Genomic DNA, 20,711 nt, shown 5'->3' with positions numbered 1-20,711 from the left:
TGAACAGTCAAAGCTGAAATCCTCATAAATGCTGCAATACAGTAAAACAGGAAAACAAAGTATCAGTATTACACTATAACCAGTTCTTAGATTGTTTCTGCTATGTAATTTCTTATAATTTTTTGATGGTGTTGATGATAATATTTTTGCTAACATCTTTTCAACAGCTACTGAAAACAGGAAGAAAAAAGTCACATACAGTCTTACCCCTGAGAACACTGACTTTAATTTAAGACTCCTACAAACTACCCCAAGCATAATAATCTGATGCCAAGTTTCCAAAAAGAACTAGAGTTAAAGCCTCTTCTTTCAACCTTAAAGCATAATCAAACATTCATGTTCAATACCCGGATCAAACCTGGAAAGTTTGTCCGCTCTACTTACTGAAAACTGTATGATTTAGGCCTGAAGCAATATACAGCACAGATATTGGAAAACAAATGAAATTTCAGCTGCAATGCACTAGTTCAGTCCACAGCAGCGTTCCATACATTGATTTTTCAATTTCATACTTTCATCGCCGGAACAGAAGATTACAGTAAGCTGCCTTTGTTTCCGTGTCAAGAAGGAACCTGCCCTTTACAATCTCCCCAGAGGCAAAGGCAAGGGCTGATAGTCTATAGAACGATTGGTCTAATACTTTAAGTCCTCTCTATAACTCACCTGGTTTCCAGTTAATCTTGGGATATGACCAATTCAAAATCAAATTCACAGTGTCTGCTCTTGCAATATCCTTTCAAAGCTTATTGGGAGGTATAGGGCAACATTTTGAAGCCTGCGGAGAGTGACATTTTGATATATCCCAACCTCCTCAGTCACTGGCTTCCAATTTACAGTGACAAAATTAGCTACTAGTAGGTTTCACCTCACTTAGACTTGTGTCTGAATACTTTCAGATGTTGACAGGCTATGAATATTCAATTAGTTTGTTTTTCTGGATTTTAACCCTAGGCCACACCAATTTAATTTGTTGTTTCTCAGATTTGTTCAGAAAAAGTATGAAGGGACAGGGCGAAAAAAAATAAAACCAGTCTAGGCGCCCTATTATAGCCGCAAATGCTACAATAGGAGCCATGAAGTCAACACAAAAGGCTAGGTTAATACAATGTATATATAAACAATGGATTTTGAATTTTTTATTAAACCACTGCATTGTTAGATCATGGAAAAACTGTGACAACTAGGAGGAAAGGCCTTTCCTCAACTGTCTGGGGCAAAATATGAGCATTTTTGAGTTGATTCAGAACCAGCATCTTTTTTTTTTTGCAAATCAGAAGAAAACTAGAGGTCGGAGATCTCATGTCTTCGTCAGAGGTACATCGTTCTAGAGAAATTAACATGCGTATTCTTCACTCTTTTTAATAATCAATTTGGTCTAAAGAACAAAAGAATCTCTGTACTATTTTTATGGTACAGAAACACCCTGAAACGGTTTGCCACAGATTATACAGATGCGTCGTCACCCGTGTTAGCCCCCCCTAACGTTATTTGAGTTTGGACTGTTACTGGAAAAAAAAAACGTTCAAGAAATTCTTACTGTATTGAAAGTGTCACGACAGCGCCGCAAAATATAATAAGAGAAGATGTTATAAAGGAAAGAATCAGAACAGGGTGACTACTGCTGTTTTGTTAATTTGTCTTTATGACAAATAGAAGACTTGTTTCTTGTGTTCTTTGTGTCCTAACATTTGTACTTCTACAGTTAGTATATTCCAAATCTAGGCATCTCGTTTTTCGGCCATTCGTGTTTTTATTGCGCGCTTGCCTTAAATTTAAGGTAATTAGATTTAAGGTCTCCAGTGGACGTCATCCATAGCAATTACTTGGTGTGGCCGTAGAAAATAATCTGACATATGTCCAACCTATCCTCCCCCTGCTGAAGTTATAGTACAATCCCTCAATGTAACATCATTTGATCCCATCCCATTATGGGGTTCCCCGGCGGTAACGGCTATATCCAGCTGTCGGCTGTCTCCAAGCAGATGTAGGTGGGGGATTTCTAAACACAAAAGGTCCTATTACGGGGACATAACGATCTCCACGACTCTCATCTTTGACCTCAATCTTGGAGATCACCACAGTAACATGCCTATCAAATTTCATTAACTTCCATCCACACATACAAAAGTTATCCTGCTCACAAGAAAAATTAACAAAATGCCCCCTGTAGTCACAACGAAACCCCCCACGAAGCTCAGTAACGAACTTAACCTTGGTCCCGACAATAGTTAGCACCACACCAAGAATTATAATCAACATTTTACAAATACTTGAGTTATTTTGCTAACAAGCCACAAACACAAAAGGTGCACTAACGTGACGCACGGACCCCCCACGAAGCCGAAACTTGTACTTGAATTTGGCCTCAACAATGGTAATCTGCCTGCCAAAAATCATGGACGTCGAATCCTGCCTTCCAGAGTTATATCGCAAAATCCGCAGTTCCCCACACTCCGGCGAGACAATTTCATAGTCCTTCTGACGAAGACAATAAAGAGACGGATCCAAGAACCAACAAATTGAATTGGTGTGGCCTTATGCATATTCAATTATTTATTTTTTTCACGATTTCAACCCTACAGGAATTTGTATCATTGAATTTCTGATTCCCTTTCACAGACCAAAAATTACACCTATTTGTATCTTGCAGACAGCACACAGGTGATGTATGCTGCTTTTGCCTGGCAATTTCACAGAAATCATCAACCACCACCTCCCTACTGGCATTCCTAGGTGATGTGGGATGCAGCAATACTCACATATTGGATTCACAACTGCACATGGAGTGCAAAACAAATGGAGTGACTCGGGCATATGATATTGGAAATGTAGAGTTATTTGCTCTGTAGATTTCGACAACCACTACCAGTGTCAGCGCCATGCATCAAAGTCAGAGCAGTTTGAAATGTTTCTCAGCATTGTCTCTGCTTAAATAAATAAATCCTAGAGATTTTTAAAGCACTCAAGGTTATCTCAAACCATTTTAGTCTTAGGCCACACCAATTTAATTTCTTGGTTAACGGATTTTTCTAGAAAAATAATGAAGCGGGCGGGCGAAAAAATAAAAAATAAAAACAGGCCTAGGCATCCTATTATGGCCCAAAATGGTATGATAGGAGCCATGAAGTCAACACACCAGGCTGGTTCAAAATCTAAACAATGAATTTTGAACTTTTAATGATACCACTGCATTGAAAGATGGAATAACTGTAACAACTAGGAAGAAAAGGACCGTTTTCAACTGTTCAGAGCAAAATATGAGCATTTTGCAGTTGATTCTGAATTTTTATTTTTATTTGCAAACCAGAAAAAAATGAAGCGGGCGAATCCGTTAACCAAAAAATTAAATTGGTGTGCCCTTATGTGATATTTTTTAAAAAGTCACTGCCAAATAACTTTAATGAAACATAAATATGTGCATGTAGTTACAAAATTAAATTGTAAAAAGACATAATTACTGGACCAGTAATTTTTAATTATTTTCATGAAACATGAAACATGTAGTTACAATATTAATTTGTAAAAAGACATATTAATTACTGATGCAGTAATTATGTCTTTTTACAATTTAATTTTCTAACTACGTGTTTTATTGAAGTCATTTGATTGTCAGTGACTTTTTAAAAATATCACATCAGACAAATAGTATTCTAAAAAAATGTTGTTTTTTTCTTATTTTCACACATTCAATTTATCACATGAGTTAAAAATTGTCAGTTTGAACTCCATTTTATAAATAAACAGTAGTTACACTGGTACAATGAATGTTTAGAATATGCACATGCCATTACGGTCCCAAAAAGTACAAACCCAATGACCTTCTGAGTGACTATACTTGGTTAAACTTCTGTTGATTCATTCCATGTCAGAAATTAGGGTCCTCCAAAGAATTTGGCAGCTTCAGAAATCCAGTAAATTATAAGCTCCTCTCCATGATAAGTTGCCTGAGGCTGAAATATTCTTCACATTCCAGCAATGTAGCCAGTTGGGGAGGTAATACACGGGGTAAGTCAAGCTGAAAATAGGGGTTCCATCTTCCCACTGACCCTCGAACTTGACATTTTCCAGGCTTTCCAGAGTGGTGAACGTGAGATGTGTGAGAGAGGAGTGTTTCTGATATCATCAGTTTGAATTCATGTATAACTTCACTCAGGCCACACCAATTTAATTTGTTGGTTCTCGGATTTTTTCAGAAAAAATATGAAGCGACAGGGCGAAAAAAAATAAAAATAAAAACATGTCTAGGCATCCTATTATAGGCTTAAATGCTACAAAATGAGCCATGAAGTCAACACAAAAGGCTGGGTTAAAATTTAAACATTGAATTTTTAACTTTTAATCAAAGCACTGCAATGATAGATGGGAAAACTGTAACAACTAGGAAGAAAAGGGCTTTCCTGAACTGTTGGGGGGCAAAACATGAGCATTTTTCAGTTGATTCAGGACCAGAATCAATTTTTTTTTTTTTTTTGCAAATCAGAAAAAAACGAAGAGGCGAATCCGAGAACCAACAAATTAAATTGGTGTGGCCTCAGTATAGTTTATCAATATCACAATGATTTTAGATAGTCTGCCCATACATTACAGGATGTAAAGTCAGAAAACACACATGCAAATACCACTGGTTCTCATACGACCATACAGCAAAGTATATTTTTATGCTTTTGCAAGTATAGGATTTTAACATTCAAGGAGTTCTCCCAGACTAAGGCAGTTAAGCTATTCTCTGAGATCTGAAGCATGTTTCAAAGTATGACAGATGACTATACTTGTGTGTAATTGTCACTGAATATGAATCCTTCGTTTTGCAAAGTCTGACAGAAATAGCTAATGCTCAACACCTTGCTAATGTGGATAGCTGCCAGTAAAGGGATTGCATGAAAATTGTAGCTTGGCAGGTTTGCAACACCAAAGCAGTCATTCATCACAATAGAGTAAATCCGCTGATACAGGAGCTATGAATTTTAGATTTATCCTAATCACTTATCAAAGCGGGGTATACTACTGTCTCCAAATGTCAAAGCAGCAGTGCAAGTATATTACAATCACTATACAATTAGATATAAACAAGGTTGATCGGGAAAGAAAATGATCCCACATGAAAAACATGAGTTAGTTGGAAATTTAAATGTGGAAGCCCCTAAATTAAAGAAATTCAATTATCCTAAACATGAAAAAAATGCACAGTTTCTAATCATCTAAAATTTCTTGATAGAAACTAATCAAGTCAAGAGAATAAAGGTATAGGAAACCATGATTATCTATATTCTAAAAATTTGAGCAGTTTGGCTGTATTATGAGTAAACTACAGCTGGGTGATGTGCTGGAGTACCCACATTGACAATTTATACACCCCAACCACATACTGAGTATTTGAAGAATCTTTTAAGTTCTTTACCCAGAAATCTTGAACTGAGATGACATCTTCAGAATTAGAATGATTACCAAGATGTTTTGGAAACAAAACACAATGTTTCTTGACTTTTAGCACACAGAAGTCAGCTGTAGCTGTTTGGCTACTAATTCTATAACGTTATTGGTTACGGGGTTAGGCAACAGGGACATAGTCAAATAACTGCTACACATGCACACTACATGTATTTATATAGGAAATATACCAGAAAACAAATACAGGACAGTTTCTTTTAATCCGTGTGCCTGATCAGACCCCCATTGTATGTTTTTTTTATCAAAAAATCAATATTCAGTGCAAATTTTGATATTTTGTAAACTAATGCAATTGCATAATGTTCCTATCTTGATAATGTCAAGCAAAATGGCTGAGACAAGGTATGACAGCTAATATTTGGGCACAGAAATTTTACATTAAAGATCATTGACTTTTGAAGCAATCCATAGTCTGGTAAATGATTGAGCCAGTTGGCTGCCTTTGTTGTCCATAATCAATGATTAATAGGCAGAATTTGTCTGCACGGAAGCTCCTGTAAATTACCAAGTAGTTAACCTGAAAATAGGACCCGATTTAGCACCTGAGGCTTGAATACCAAACAGGATTAATTATTGCATTTTATACCAAAATGATAATTGCAGATCTAAAGCTGTCACTAAGGGTAGGTTTAACCTCTTGGGAATATCTTTTATCACTAGGGATGGCCCACATGGGCATTGAATATGTTCATCTGAGGTTTGTTATTGTGATTGTATCATCAGGCTGGGGCCATCAGTATTCAACACTTCCCACAGTTGACAAAAAGACACTTTTAGAGGTATTTTTATGAAAAATCATTAGCCTATGCCTATTGCCTGCCAATATGTACATTGTATGAATAGGTGACAGTCAAAACTCTCCACTCTGATGGCAGCAGCTGTAGGTTCAGCACCAAGGACAGGTGGCAGAAACTAGCAGAATTCCACATGTTAAAACCCCCTATTTGGACCCCTACAACAACAAACACTTGAACAGTGTAAAACTCTGATTTTGTCCCGTATTCTAGGCTTTAAAATCTTCACACTTTAAACCAATCTTCTTGCTGAAAGAAACAGTACAAAAACTACAGGCAGTTTGATACAGCCAGGTTCATATTTCTATCTACATTTTTAGTAAAGGACTGTTACTTCAGAATCCCACGAATTAACATTGAAGTAAATACTTTTTTTGTGTGATTTTGCATGTTTCCTGTGTAGCACAGCTCATTTATAATATTGCTCCATGATATTAAATATTATACAGGGCCGCTAGCAACTCCAATAGTATGGCCTCTGTTACAAATTATGTCTAAAGCAAAGAGACGGGTCAATATCTCGATCACAAAAAGTTCAACACTCTAAGCACATTTTATACCACATGATGGATGACTGTAATATTACAGTCATAGGAGGCCATCAATATTTGAGAGTGATTGGAAACCCCACACCTTCTCGCTCACAAATTACATGGAAACTTCATTGTTGATATTAGAGCATACAGGAGGCGTGACAACCTTTGCCTACAAGACCACCTTGATATATGATATATAGACATTATGGTAATTGCATGTGGCACTGTATGTAGATGTGATACGGAGGGCTTTTTACCACAAGATCCTATATTCTACACATGAAAGAATACAATAACTGCAGTACGGTTTACACAGAGTTTAGCCTACAAAATATTTCATGCAAAAACTCCCCTATAAATGTAATCATTAAGAAGTATCCATCACAATCTATCCTTACATTTCGCATGCCTCAGTACAACATGTATAACTCGCCATGTGGAAACATTGACCGACAAATGTGTGGTCCGTAACCACACACTACTACTACTGTAAGGTCCCCAGACATACCTCTGTTATAGAGACGCCTCTGGTCACACCTACCTCCACTGATTTCCCACCTACTGGCAAGAGTCAAGAGTGCAGAATTACTATTCACCCACATACTCCTTTGTCTTCTGCATTCAGGGCCATTTCCCCTTTAAATCTCTACTAAGACTGTTTGTGCATTCCTGGCATAAGGGCTTTCTGTATCACAGGGGCTCGCCGCACTCAATGAAATGTTTGCTGGCAGGACAGTTATTTCCATCTCCCAGGAGGACTGACCCTTGCCCTTAGCCGGGCCGGAGTAATAGAATCGCTTGTTTGGGGGGAAAATCTGGCTGATTTCCTAAAAAAAAATAGAGTCAAGGCCTTCTTCACGACCAACCACTCGAACCATTGAAATAAAATTCTGACTTTTAGTTTTATCCATAGTTTTAGTATGTCTAAAACATATCTATAGGTTTTTCTACATGTATGAAGCTTCCCCCCACCTGTCATGAATGGTTGACTCTATTTTCTAGCAACAATAGCTCCCAAGGGCAGATCTCATTAAGGAATGGATTTTCAACTTCCCTGAATAACAGCAGAGATAACCAACCCAGGCAGAAAGCTGTAAATCCAGCTTAAGATGTCCATATAGGGAGGGACAAAACATTTAGAATCAACCATAAAATGCAGTAACTGGCCGATCTGGAAACAGATACAGTTTTACGGGCCCCATCCATTTGTCTACCTGCCTTCAAGACTATTTAATCCCTGCTTTTGCTTGGCCCTGCAAATCTAATTTCCTGGTTACCGGAAGAAACTTGGAACAATGTCAAGATACAAATTCAAGTTCAAATATGTACATCTGCACAGTAAATGACATAAAGGTATTGAGAAGTTCCCTGTTTAGGTAGAAGTATTTATGTATTGTAATACTGTTACACAGTAACAGTGATTACTGACAAGCTGAATTTGGATACAGATTTTTTTCTGGGTGCAACAAATTTTCAGTTTAAAAGATAGTATCTTTGAACAAGAGTACCTCGTGACTTCTTTTCACTGAGGATTGTCCGTGCATACAGTACAAATGGCAATCGCCAGAAACTGCCAAGTGTTTGAAACTGCAATTCCATTTGCTATCACATTTATTTAAGTTTCATGGCCGCAATAGACCCTATGAGTCGCTTCACTTTAGTGAATCTGTATGTTAAAGGACAACCCATCAGTTACTGAGGTCCAATTTCGCGGCTACCTACATCCATTTCCAGCTATGATTGCCTGGCAAAGTGCAGGGCTGTTTACGATGTTGGGACTATCCAATAACCATGGGAACTTAAAGGTCAATGGCCTGATTTTACCCTCTAACATGGGTTGACAGTATATCATGCCTAATGATCCCCAATCCTGGATATGTGGAAGAAATAGAGCATTTGCTAGTTAGAATAAATTTATCATGATAATCATCTTAATTTTAGTTGCTTACAACCATCTTCTCAATACTGAGTAAAACCATTTTAAGGTAAATATCATAGGACGTCAGTCCTGAAGCATGGCAGATAAAGACAATACATTACTGCATACTTACAGTACACATAGTGTATGCAGCTTATACCACAGGGACAAAACAAAGAATTATTATAATACATTTTCATCACATACCTATAATTTCAGGCAATTTGAGGAGCATATATCACCTGAGATGAATAAAAGAATCTGCAAGGTGCCTTACACATTCCATGAACCAAAAATAAGATATCCTTGATGTACTAAAAAAAGTACATTCATTAGGCCACACCAATTTAATTTCTTGGTTAACGGATTCGCCCGCTTCATTTTTTTCTGATTTGTAAATAAAAATAAAAATTCAGAATCAACTGCAAAATGCTCATATTTTGCCCTGAACAGTTGAAAACAGTCCTTTTCATCCTAGTTGTTCCATCTTTCAATGCAATGGTATCATTAAAAGTTCAAAATTCATTGTTTAAATTTTGAACCAGCCTGGTGTGTTGACTTCATGGCTCCTATCGTACCATTTTGGGCCATGATGGGATGCCTAGGCCAGTTTTTATTTTTATTTTTTTTCCCGCCTGCCCGCTCCATTATTTTTCTAGAAAAATCCGTTAACCAAGATATTAAATTGGTGTGGCCTTAGCCACATCTTGCAGTACCTTGAAAACTTTCACAGAGAATGCCAGTCTATGAGCTACAAATGATGTAACTTTGACATCTCACCCTGAAATATCAGTCATCTCTAGCAGTACCTATAAACATTGGCCAAGGATGACATGCTTTTTTTTGGCTGAAGTATCACTACCAATCTGTTATCCTTTTAGGAATGATCTCGACTGACAAAAACGGCTGGCATGAGAAGTTACACCGATAGCAAATCTTGTTCTCTGAATGAAGCCATATTTTGTCCTAGCTAACTCACACAGTCTTTTGTTCACAGCTGTTACCGATAATTGAAAGCTACGACAAGAGACACAAACTATGCTTGTCAGGAGCACAAATTGAAAGCCCTCTGGAGGTCCTTGGTGCCACTAGCCGGAAATTGGATTCAACTTCATTCTAATTTGAGACCTGGGTGGCATGTAATATTCCTTGATGAATTGTGGACGATCACCTCTAGAAGTCCTACAGACCCTGGCAAAATAAGCCGGACCCTGAGGTGCTTTTCATCAGTAGGGGATGTAAAAAGGGAAGGTGGGCGGAACCAGAAGTTGGAGCGAGGGCCATTTCATTTTAGGAAGTCAAGACTGGAACATGTACGTGCAATGATGAGCTCTGCTGTATTCTGGATGACGTAAACTATCGCTGAATGCTGTGTATGTGTAAAAAAAAAAACAACAGCTGAAAACACTAGACATGGTTGGTTGGAAAGAGTAATTGAGGAAACATACTCCTCCTGAAGGCAGGACAGGGTTTAACAATAGCTTGAAATGGAGCTACATGTAGCCAGGCTTAGTGTGTATTACTAACAAGTTCTAAGTAGTAGTGAGTTACCAGTGCGTTGAAACTTGTTCCGGACTCTAGGTTCAAATTAATAAAAAAAAAACTGAATGTTTGCAACTGGAAAAATCATGTCACATTCCTTTTTTTGTTCTAAACAACCTGAAATCTTTTAAAAATTTGCAATGCAAAATGAAGAATACATTGCCATTGGGCATTGTACATGTAAATTACGTGGCCACAGTTTTGCCCCGACGTGCTCCGCAAACAACATATCTTGCTTCTAAACCCTGCTATTGCAGTGCTTGCTGAAAAATTTTGCGGTAAAGATGCCAATTTTTTGTTGGGAAATGTTCACTGAGATGTCCGATATTTTGTATATGCTGGACCTGAACTTGGGCTTAGGTAGTACTACACAGCACTATAGTTGTATGTGTCCTGTATTCTTCAATGTCTAGCTGCTGAAGAAAGGTTGAGTTGACATGCTTGCTATTGGAATGAAATTACTTTAATTCACTACACGGTAATTTCCCTCTTCCCCCAAGGTCCTAGAATGGAACTGCCCTCCCAAGCTGTGGCCAATAGCAGTCAAGCAGCTGACTGATTGATGGCACAATGCCAGGAAGAGATGAGGCAATCATGTTGGAAATATCTGAAGCTCTATTTAGAATTACTTACATCACAAAGTGACATACATCTAGTTATGGCATTGTACACGATATGCATGTGTGATATCAATTCTAAACTTAACTGCTTTTTTGTCAGCTCTGATACTTTGACACAGTTATCCTGGAGTCTTGCACTACAGTAGGTAGATAGGCTTAGACGGATAACCTTCCTACTGACGTCATGTAAATTTAATTTGTTGGTTCTCAGATTTGCCCGCTTCATTTTTTTCTGATTTGCAAAAAAAAAAAAAGATTCTGGTTATGAATCAACTAAAAATGCTCATATTTTGCCCCCAACAGTTGAGGAAAGTCCTTTTCTTCCTAGTTGTTACTGTACACAACAGTTTTTCCATCTATCAATGCAGTGGTTTGATTAAAAGTTCAAAATTTATTGTTTAAAGTTTAACCTGGCTTTTTGTGTTGACTTCATGCATATGGGTCCTATAATTGAAGCATTTTGGGCTATAATAGAATGCCTAGAGCTGGGGTTTTTTTTAGTTTCTTCGCCCTGTCGCTTCATATTTTTTCTGAAAAAATCCAAGAACCAACAAATCAAATTGGTGTAGCCTAATGATGTTGGCTTCATTGTGCCATCCAAAGTAATGACAGGTTATTTCAAGTGTGTGCTACATAACTAGGCATGGCTACAAAATTTGTAGGTTGGGACACAATGTCATATTTCTCAGTCATGCCATATCTGTATAACACAAAGTCATTCCAAACAGCACTCAGAAATGGAATTTTTTTTTTTTTAATGACAGTGCTTGGTCAGTACACACCAGACTTGATGCTGACTAATTTGATCATGAAGATTCTAGAATATCAATACTCTCAGATTGGTCATGAATGCAAAAAGAAGACAGCTTTCAAGCAGTGGAAGAGGATACATGTAACTAACTAAGCTGGTTGATGGTGCAGCCTAGGGGTCTTCTGTTTTCACAATGTATCATTGTCTACAAAGTCAATGCCAGTCCTCTACAATGTACAAATTGGTCTCCAAGACTCAACATATAATTATCCATTCACAGCTGGCTGGAAGAGAAGAAATTGATTGTGAAGTCTGAAATATCCTACATGAGTTACACTGTTACAAAATATGTAGTATTCTCAGTTAAACTTATACAAAATGCAGTGTGGTCTATAGACACATCAGCGTTATTGTCTTCCTGCCTTCTTTGAAGTTCTAACTTTAAGTTACTAGCCAAGTTACTAGACAAGGATATTAAAAATTTGATGATGAAATGGTATGGCTCTGAGCAGAGTTTAATCAGAAAAACCATTTAGGAACTAGATTAGTTCCATTCACAAAGACACATTAATATGAATAATGGAAACTGATTATGATCATGGAACCCAGACACTAATCTCATTATCAAATATGGAAAAACCACCCGAGATTCAACAAAGAAAAGCCTAAGTTTCCAGAACACCTCTCGTATACTTACCAACAAAAGGAGGAAACTTCGCCTCACGTCCCACTAACCCAATTAAGTCCAGTCTGTTGCCAACCTGTCTACCTCAATCATTGTTTTTTCCACATCGTGAATTTCTAATGACAACATCAGTGGGTTCCTCGAGCCTGTTATTGGGCCCACATGAGACAGGTGAATGCTTGATTTAATTTGGGCTGGCTGTAAAGTTCCCTCGTTTCCTGAAAAACTTTTGATGAAACATCGTCTTAATTGGATTGCTGATCAGACGTTGTAAATCTTGTATAACAGGAAATATTTTGGGTGTTTTTAAGTTTAAACCTGGTTTGCTTGCAAGCGTATATCCTGTTCTTTTGAGGGGCTGATCGATACTTTGATATACATATGGTTGATTCTAGTGGCACACAGCACCTATGGCTTAACTTTTCAACTGACCCTTTTTAATGAGGTCTGGCAACCAGGCACTAAAGAACAGAAGTAATACCATGGTTCATCTGCCCGGCCCTCATCAATATCTCCTTCGTGACTTACCATGACTTTTAAGTAAATCCTGTTTTACTTGCAAGCTTTGTGATGCGACTGTAGCATAGATTGATGTGTAAGTTAGCATTTAATTACGTTAAGCTTGGGTGGATACAGTTCAAAACTGAACAAAGAAGGCTATTGCTGAAGTGATCTAACAACCTTTATTAGTTTTTCATTGGTACCTCTACCGATATTTCTATGGCCTCAATTTGCACATGTCTGGGCATAGTAAACCATCCTAGCATCAGCAATGGTAACTCTGCCATAACAGCTCCTACTGCCTGCAGTCTTGGGTCTTTTGTTTCTGATTTCTGAAAACGAAGTGGATAATTGGCAGAATCTTAGCACCTCACCTTCCCTGCCCCCACTCTGTCATACATTCTAGCTGCTGGCACCTGTACCCCTCCTCATGAATAAAGGACTTGCCGTATTCCCACCTTCCTACTCAGCATTTCTCTGACAAGAAACGGTATTAACCCCCAGCTGCACTCTACCAGACCTGGTTGTAAGTGGGAGGGAGATAGATGCCAGAGGCTTTCCGTTGGAGTGACACTGGACACGTACTGCGGGCGACTACCACAGCGACTACTGTCTGCTTCTGAATTGGGTTGTTGGAAGCCAAATTGGTGGAGAAAACATTGTACGGTCTGTCGGTTTGAAGATTGGATTTCTGTCACGTATTTCAGTACTGGTTCTGGCAAGGCCTTCCCTGCATCAGGAGCAGTGCCTAATTCTTGAAAGGATATCTCTTGAAGCTACATGCAGCATTTTAATTTAAAAGCTATGTTTGACATCAAGATATAACAGAAAGAGTTTGATGATGGTTTTTATATGGGTTTGTGTCATCTACATTGTACATGTCTTACAAAAAATTCTTTTTCTTAAAATTGTACATTTGTTTCTAGATCTAAGAATAATGAGCATTAGGATGATGTACTACTAATAAGTTTTGACAGTATCTAGTACATTTTGTACATAAAGCTAGTAAGCCCAACATATCTGATAGAGACAAAGGGATAAAACTTTCAACCACAGGGTGCAACAACTTATTCTTAGTTATATCCCCATTAACATAGGGTGGTGACAACCTATAGAAAATACTCTTAGAGCGCCATAAGCTTGCCTAATTACAGAATATAGTTAACAAGACTTATCAAGCTGGAATTCTTTGCAAGTAACTAAGGACTATGTATTGTTACTACCGGTATAATGTAGGATAAACATTGTATTGTAGACAGCTGCAGCTAGTGCTCTACCTTCCCAGCACTAACCAAGCTCTGATTTCAGAAGATACATGGCAGAAGATAGACATGCACTGCATCATATCCACATCGTTGCAACAATATGAATGGACCATAATAAAGCGTCCTAAAAATACCACCACTTTCTCCATTAATTGCAATGATACCAGCAGAAACAAAATGACTGCATCTAAACATCACCTGTCACTCTTCCCACACATCTGTAGTGTTATATATCCGCCACCTCGGTGTAGGTAAAGTCCCAGCAGCCACATCTAGTTTTCCACTCACCATCCCTTATAATCGGCAGCAAATTCTCCTATGGATTTCTCCGTCGTTCAGTGATTGATGACGGCACATGGCTGCTTATATATGCACCTCAAGTGTGGCGGCGGAATTTCAATGTCTTGATATCAAAGCTGCCAGTTTCCAATCAAATAGGTCATGGTATTGCCTTTGGCATGAGGCATGAAGCTCTGCAAAATTGATGTTTATTGCAAGCTGATCATTGTGATGATTTTCTGTTGTTATTACACTTTCAATACAAGACAGCATGGTGAGTTTAACAGATTACATGCCTGTAGATTGTATATGACAACTAGCTAATAAGAACTAGCTAAGAACTGCAAGAAAATAGTAAATGTCACCAAGAGGAGTCTAACAGAATTGTTAACTGTGTAAAACTGATTCTGTTACCAGACTTTTTTCAATGAATGATGTGATTGGAAAATGATATAGTTTTCAAAATCTACAGATTCTGAACTGGCTGGTATTCTGGAAAATGACTAACAATGTAAAAAAAAAGTTTCTTTATAAATAATCACAATTCTCTTCTTTACTTGAAATGCATAATTGCTAAGTTAAAAGTGAAGCCAATGCATTACAAATGTACATCCCAAGAGAATAAACAGTCTTTTGAACTATGTAATCCATATTCTATATACAGTGCAGTATTGACTTCCATTTTCAAATGTCATGGTACTGTGAGCTTATAATAGAATATTGAATTTTCAGGTATATTAAAGTAGCCAACAGAAAAGCAGCTGTCATATTCCTGTAGTATATTATACCCAGTCACATGGGCATGGTTTTCCCAATATCAAACTTCCAGCCCCAAGGTGTTTGTCAAAAGTAAACTTGAATTTCCCAATACAGTAGTACAATCTTATACAACTATTTGAAATCCTGTTATTTCTTTCACCATCCTTACTAGAAATATTAGGTGACTTAGGGCATGTTTTATTTGTGTGATGTGGTACATGTACATGTATGTAGGAACTAACGTTTATTGAAAAGTCAGGGTGCAGAACTATAACTTCAAGTTGTCATTTGAATGTAACAGTGTAGTTTTGGCTGTGTTGCAATATAAATTAGCATATTGCAAATGTGGCAGCTGGTTATCATCACTTTTGGCAGTACTTGTTATTTCTAATTAGGCCATATTAATTTGATTATATGGACGATATCAGAGCGCACATGAAGTTTTGTCTGTTTCAAAAAAAAAAATTTAACCATATATGTAAATCATATAAAGAAGCTGCAAACTGAGCAAATGTATGCAGTAAATTGAAATAGAAATATTGGAAAACAATAATTTATCAATAATTTAATAATGTCGCAGAATGCCAAAATCCATTCCAAAGGACAAGAAGAAAATGTGAAGGAATAAAAAATGAAGAGTCTATTATTCACCATACCAAGATTTCAAAATGAAGGCAACTATTTTTTGCCAAACTTTTTTGTTATTCGCAAGCTTGCATCAGTTTTGGGGTTCCCAGAGGATGTCATCCATATAATAAAATCAACATGGCCTTAAATAACAACTACTGTGTACAAATTTTTCAAGCCTACCCAGGTAGTGTATATGACTTTTTATCCATCTTGGTTTGCATAAAAAGAAGAAAAACTGACAAAAACCTGTCATCCAGAAAAATAACTTCCAGATGCCAACTTGAAGATACTTCTGAAAGCCTTTCAATGTCACTAAACCTGACATTCAAGGGCAATTAATTTTGCGCCACGAGAATATTACATTCTATAATCAAATTAGTCAGGCCTGTCTTACTAATGACTTTGAGTTGTTGTCGTCCTTTTGTCAATCGCACTGCGAGTCCATATCTAGATCGACATGTTCCTATACAGCCTCACCATATTGAAAGCTAACAATGTCACCCTGCACGCCGCAACCATTATTAAGTTCTTTCAGTCTGCTCCGACTCCTCTCTCAAGGGAGGATGTTGAAGAATGGAGGCAGGCTCCATCCTTCAACTGCACTTTGAATGAGGATCCGGTAACTTTATTATTCTGAGCTGGAACAGAACAGAGCGGCATTCCCGTCAGAATTTCAGGGGGAAATGCCACAGCTTGGCTAATATTTTACGTCAGAGGTAATTACATCAAAGACATGCATTAGATTTGGGCACTATGAGATCTGACTACAAAATGAAACAACTCTGCACATTGTTACTGGTCTAGAATATACTATAAAGTCGGTTGATCAGTACTCGCATTTATTGTAGAGAAGTCAAACCCTTCAGATGTAGTTTTATACATAGCTTTAGTTTTAGACAATTATCTTGTGTTATTATGTAGATTTTGAAGTTATTTTGTACCCTGTTTCAATGTTCTTTTATCTTAGTTATTTGCAACTAGCCTTCAGGCAGGAATTTGCAATAAACCTATATATTATCCTCTACTAGCATCTACCATGCTTCAGGTAATCTTTGAATCAGCTAAGTTTGATGTATGATAAAATCTGAAAATTACTGATTTCTGGAAATTCTGGTGTAGCATAGTCTGGAAAATTTATTGAAAACTAGAGAAGCCGACATTTGCTTGGGAGCAAATACAGCATATTTCAGTCCATCTCCCTCCCATGCAAAAGTGGACTATTCCACGGGTATAGCACTTTTGGCCCTTTTTTTGCTGAAAATAGCCATTAAAGTCCCCCAAATGAGTCATTTGGAAGTGGTGTATGCCAAATATGTGACTGCTATTCTGTAGACGCATGTTCAAAGTACCCTTATACCGAATTTCAGATCATTTGGTTGTAAAACCAGGGCTCAGGATCCAAAAATCCATTTTTTGGCGAAAAATGCCCCAAAAAACCTTCATAAAAATTTTTCAAAGGCATGTATAAAAAAAAATGAAAAAAACGCCTGGGGGTATTGGCCCACTCTACCTCCATGCCAAATTTCAAGTCATTTGGCTGAATGATGGCGGAGTTGAATCCCTTTGACTGTTTGGAAGGAGAAGGAGGAGAAGAAACATGAGAGAACACAATATATTTCATCCATACCATGGTATGGACTGAAATATAAAAAATGATTGAAGTATCCTTGTGTGACAAATAGCAAAACAGTTTAAAACCATAACACAAGGATGACAAAGCAAAATGGATAGCATGTTTTTGTCTTGCATGACAGCAAGAGTAAATCTGACAGCCATGCTAGCTGTGCACTCTGGCACAGCAGATGAGTTATGTAAACACAAATGTAGGCTATGACTTTCACATATTGAACTTCTTTAGTTACTTGGAATGTGTATCATCCATGGCCATATAAACTAAATAAAACACATGAAGACTGCCGACTTCTGAGTGGAAATTGCTGCAGGGTTATGAAAATCTAAGCAATGATATGGATCGACTATGGATCATAATATTAGGATAAACATAGTACTTTTTCAAGCCTTGAAAAGCCAATTAAGCAATGCAACTACAATGTACAATCAAGGACATTATCTGTGCATAATGTCCTTTGTACAATATGTAGTACGGCTAAACAGTAGTATGACTTGCATGATCAATTATATTCTTGGTTGGCATGTACCATATCATCATTGATCCAGTAGTTTGGACATAATATTATGATGTTTATATGCAACCTTGACCTATTTTGGTCCTCAATAAATCAAACCAACATGATGATTTATTACTGTAATAAATATACAATCATGTTGCATTCTGACACCATTTAGAAATCTACTGTCTCCCCAAGAGTGCCATTTGCAGCCACAGGAGAATTGACAAGCATGTTGTCTGCACTTTTTGGGGGCAAAATTTTGCATCTGATGAAAATGCTATCTGGCTGTGGGTTAATTCAGTATCTTACAAACTTCATGGCATGGGAAAATCATCATAGACCAACACATCTAATTTAAGCTTCAACAGTCAAGTCATTTCTACTAAATTCTGTGATAAAAATACCACTTGATGGATAAGTAAAAAAACTGTCAACAATTATGATATGAGTTTAGAATAACTGAAGCAAAATTTACCACAAAATTAATATCTAGCAGGTGTATATGTCCAGATACCTCTACATGATAAAAAATTACAGGCTGCTTGGATGCCTACTGACCTCCAGTTATGCCAGATCATCTAAATTCAACATGCAGCTTTGGCTTCTCTTTCTGTGCCAAAAAGTCCAATCCTCCTGAAGGTACCTTCATGGCCGTTATTATCCACATTATTCCATTAAGAGTCCCCGTATATATATGAACTCACTGTCCTTGAGAGCAGAAATGGGCCATCAAACTCGCAGGCTCTGACTGTAGGGAAATACTGATAACAATTCATGTATTTGAAGTGTTCTATGAATCACCTCAAAGCTCTCTCCTGGCAACATTATCACTGAACTTTTTTATATCCCACAAAGTGGTCCTGCGACTGCTTCATTTCAAATCAGCCTTTCCTTTGGTATGGAAAGCGCAAACTACCTCGCAGGGAACATTCTGGTCCATTATCTGACTTTCACAGGGTACACTTCTGGGAGCACATCAAAAGGACATCCTCTCCCTGAAGTAGGAAGCAAGAGCTGCCTGACATTTCACAGACCTTTTACCAAATAGTTGTACCTCCTGCCGAGGCCTGCCCAAATAACTGTGAGTCCTAAAAACTATACAGGGCGTAATGTTGACAGAACGTTTTCATCAGTACCACTTGAAAGATAAATCATTGCAATATTTGTCAATTTATATGCAGAATGTCCTGAACTTTAGCAAATTCCAGGACTCAAACAATTTTTTGTACTACCACACAGTTCACCAATTGTGACACCAAACACTACAGCCTTGTTTGTATGGTTGTGGCATGCCCTTTAGAAACAATAATGGCACAAATTTTTAACAATCTGTTTCTGACAAGAGGTCGTAATGATTTAAAGATAGTTTTAGCAATGGAAGGCATTTCAGCACAGTGTAGGGAAGTATTGTTTTGGGTGGCTGAGCTGTGGGTTTGTGTAACTGTTTGTCCAGACAGAGTAGGTTGACAGCATGGGAAAGATTGATTGGCAGAATGACAGGAAAAGCCTTCAGACACTGGAAATTGGATGAGCATGAAGGTCTCAAAATCTGTTCAGAAGCCAGCAGGAATTAGTAGTCAATGTGGGAGAATCCAGGAAGCAAGGACTGCACACCTCCCTACGTCTGAAATCTTTGATTTTTTGTTTCTTCACGTAGAGACAGAAACTGTTCAATGGTATAGTCGTTGAAAGGCATTTCAGCACTGGCCTGAAGAATCTGGCCAGGTGCCAGCTGGAGTAAGTGGTCCACATGGGGGAATTCAGGAAGCCAAAGATTGCACACTTTCCTAAGTCTGAAATCTTTGATTTCTTGTTTCTTCATAAACGGGCTGAAACTGTTCAATGGTACAGTCATTGGAAGGCATTTCAGAACTGGTCTGAAGAATCTGGCCAGGAGCCAGATAGAATAAGTGATCCAGGTGGGGGAATTCAGGAAGTCAAAGATCGCACACTTTTCTAAGTCTGAAATCTTCAATTTCTTGTTTCTTCAAAAAGGGGCTAAAACTATTCAATGGTACAGGCATTGGAAGGCATTTCAGCACCAACATAAAGAATCTGTCTGAAAACTTCTGATTTTTTTTTTTGTTCAAGTTCTTGAGATCCTTTTTAAAAATTACACACCATGAATCTTAGCAATGAGTCATAAAATTTCTTATAATATTGAAAGTACATTGATGTTCTTTATATATGGGCTGAGATCTATGAATGAGGACTATGCTTCTCATAATGCAGAAAAACTGCTACATGTATCCACGTCCCGCCCACAGGGAAGACTCAACATCAAAGCAGGTTTTCCTTTGAATAAAACCTCTTCTGACCCCGGCGTGGACTGCTATATTTCATATTCTCAAAGGCTGATGCCCAAGTCATGGGACCACAAGACCCCATCTCCCTCAGTGTTATGTCAGGCTTTGGGTATGTCATTCAGGTGTTTATACTTGAACATGAAGAATGCCTTATCTGGTCAATTTGAATGGAACTACTTATAGAAGTTCTGCTGAAGAGTGGCCTGGAATCCCCCAGTGCCAGTAGTTCAAGGTCTATGGCTATATGATGCTAATGTAGTGTTCCAGAGACATTTATTACACAATATGTTCTGACCTTCGGTGTATACTACAAGGTTATTGCCTGGAGAATTGGGACCTGGCACCACTGGCAGGCCCACTGATCTATCCATTTGCTCTAACCCCTACCAGGGATCTGTGCTCCCATCCATCTCCTATTACATGTACAATGTTTCAGCAAATAGTAAATGTCATTATGTGATTGTGAGGCAGTGAAAAGCGCTCTGTTTTATATTTCATACAAAGATAGCTTCCTGATTTCTCTACATACCACAGTCTGTTTGGTG

The 20,711-nt window shown here is 37.8% G+C and overlaps 1 protein-coding gene across 1 annotated transcript in view; it reads right to left on the bottom strand.

Annotated features, from left to right (window-relative positions):
• The window catches only part of LOC109487808, a 36,090-nt gene extending 28,626 nt beyond the window's left edge, over nt 1-7,464 (bottom strand). The window contains exon 1 of the mRNA XM_019791883.1: nt 7,320-7,464. The gene's annotated coding sequence lies outside the window, so the exon portion shown is untranslated. The remainder of the gene's footprint in view (nt 1-7,319) is intronic.
• Nucleotides 7,465-20,711: the final 13,247 nt, after the last annotated feature.

Source organism: Branchiostoma belcheri, unplaced genomic scaffold (genome assembly GCF_001625305.1).
Source record: "Branchiostoma belcheri isolate BF01 breed outbred unplaced genomic scaffold, Haploidv18h27 scaffold9, whole genome shotgun sequence".
Lineage (NCBI taxonomy): Eukaryota > Metazoa > Chordata > Leptocardii > Amphioxiformes > Branchiostomatidae > Branchiostoma > Branchiostoma belcheri.
Note: the sequence above shows the minus strand (reverse complement) of the source record. Positions and strands in the feature narration are given on the sequence as shown.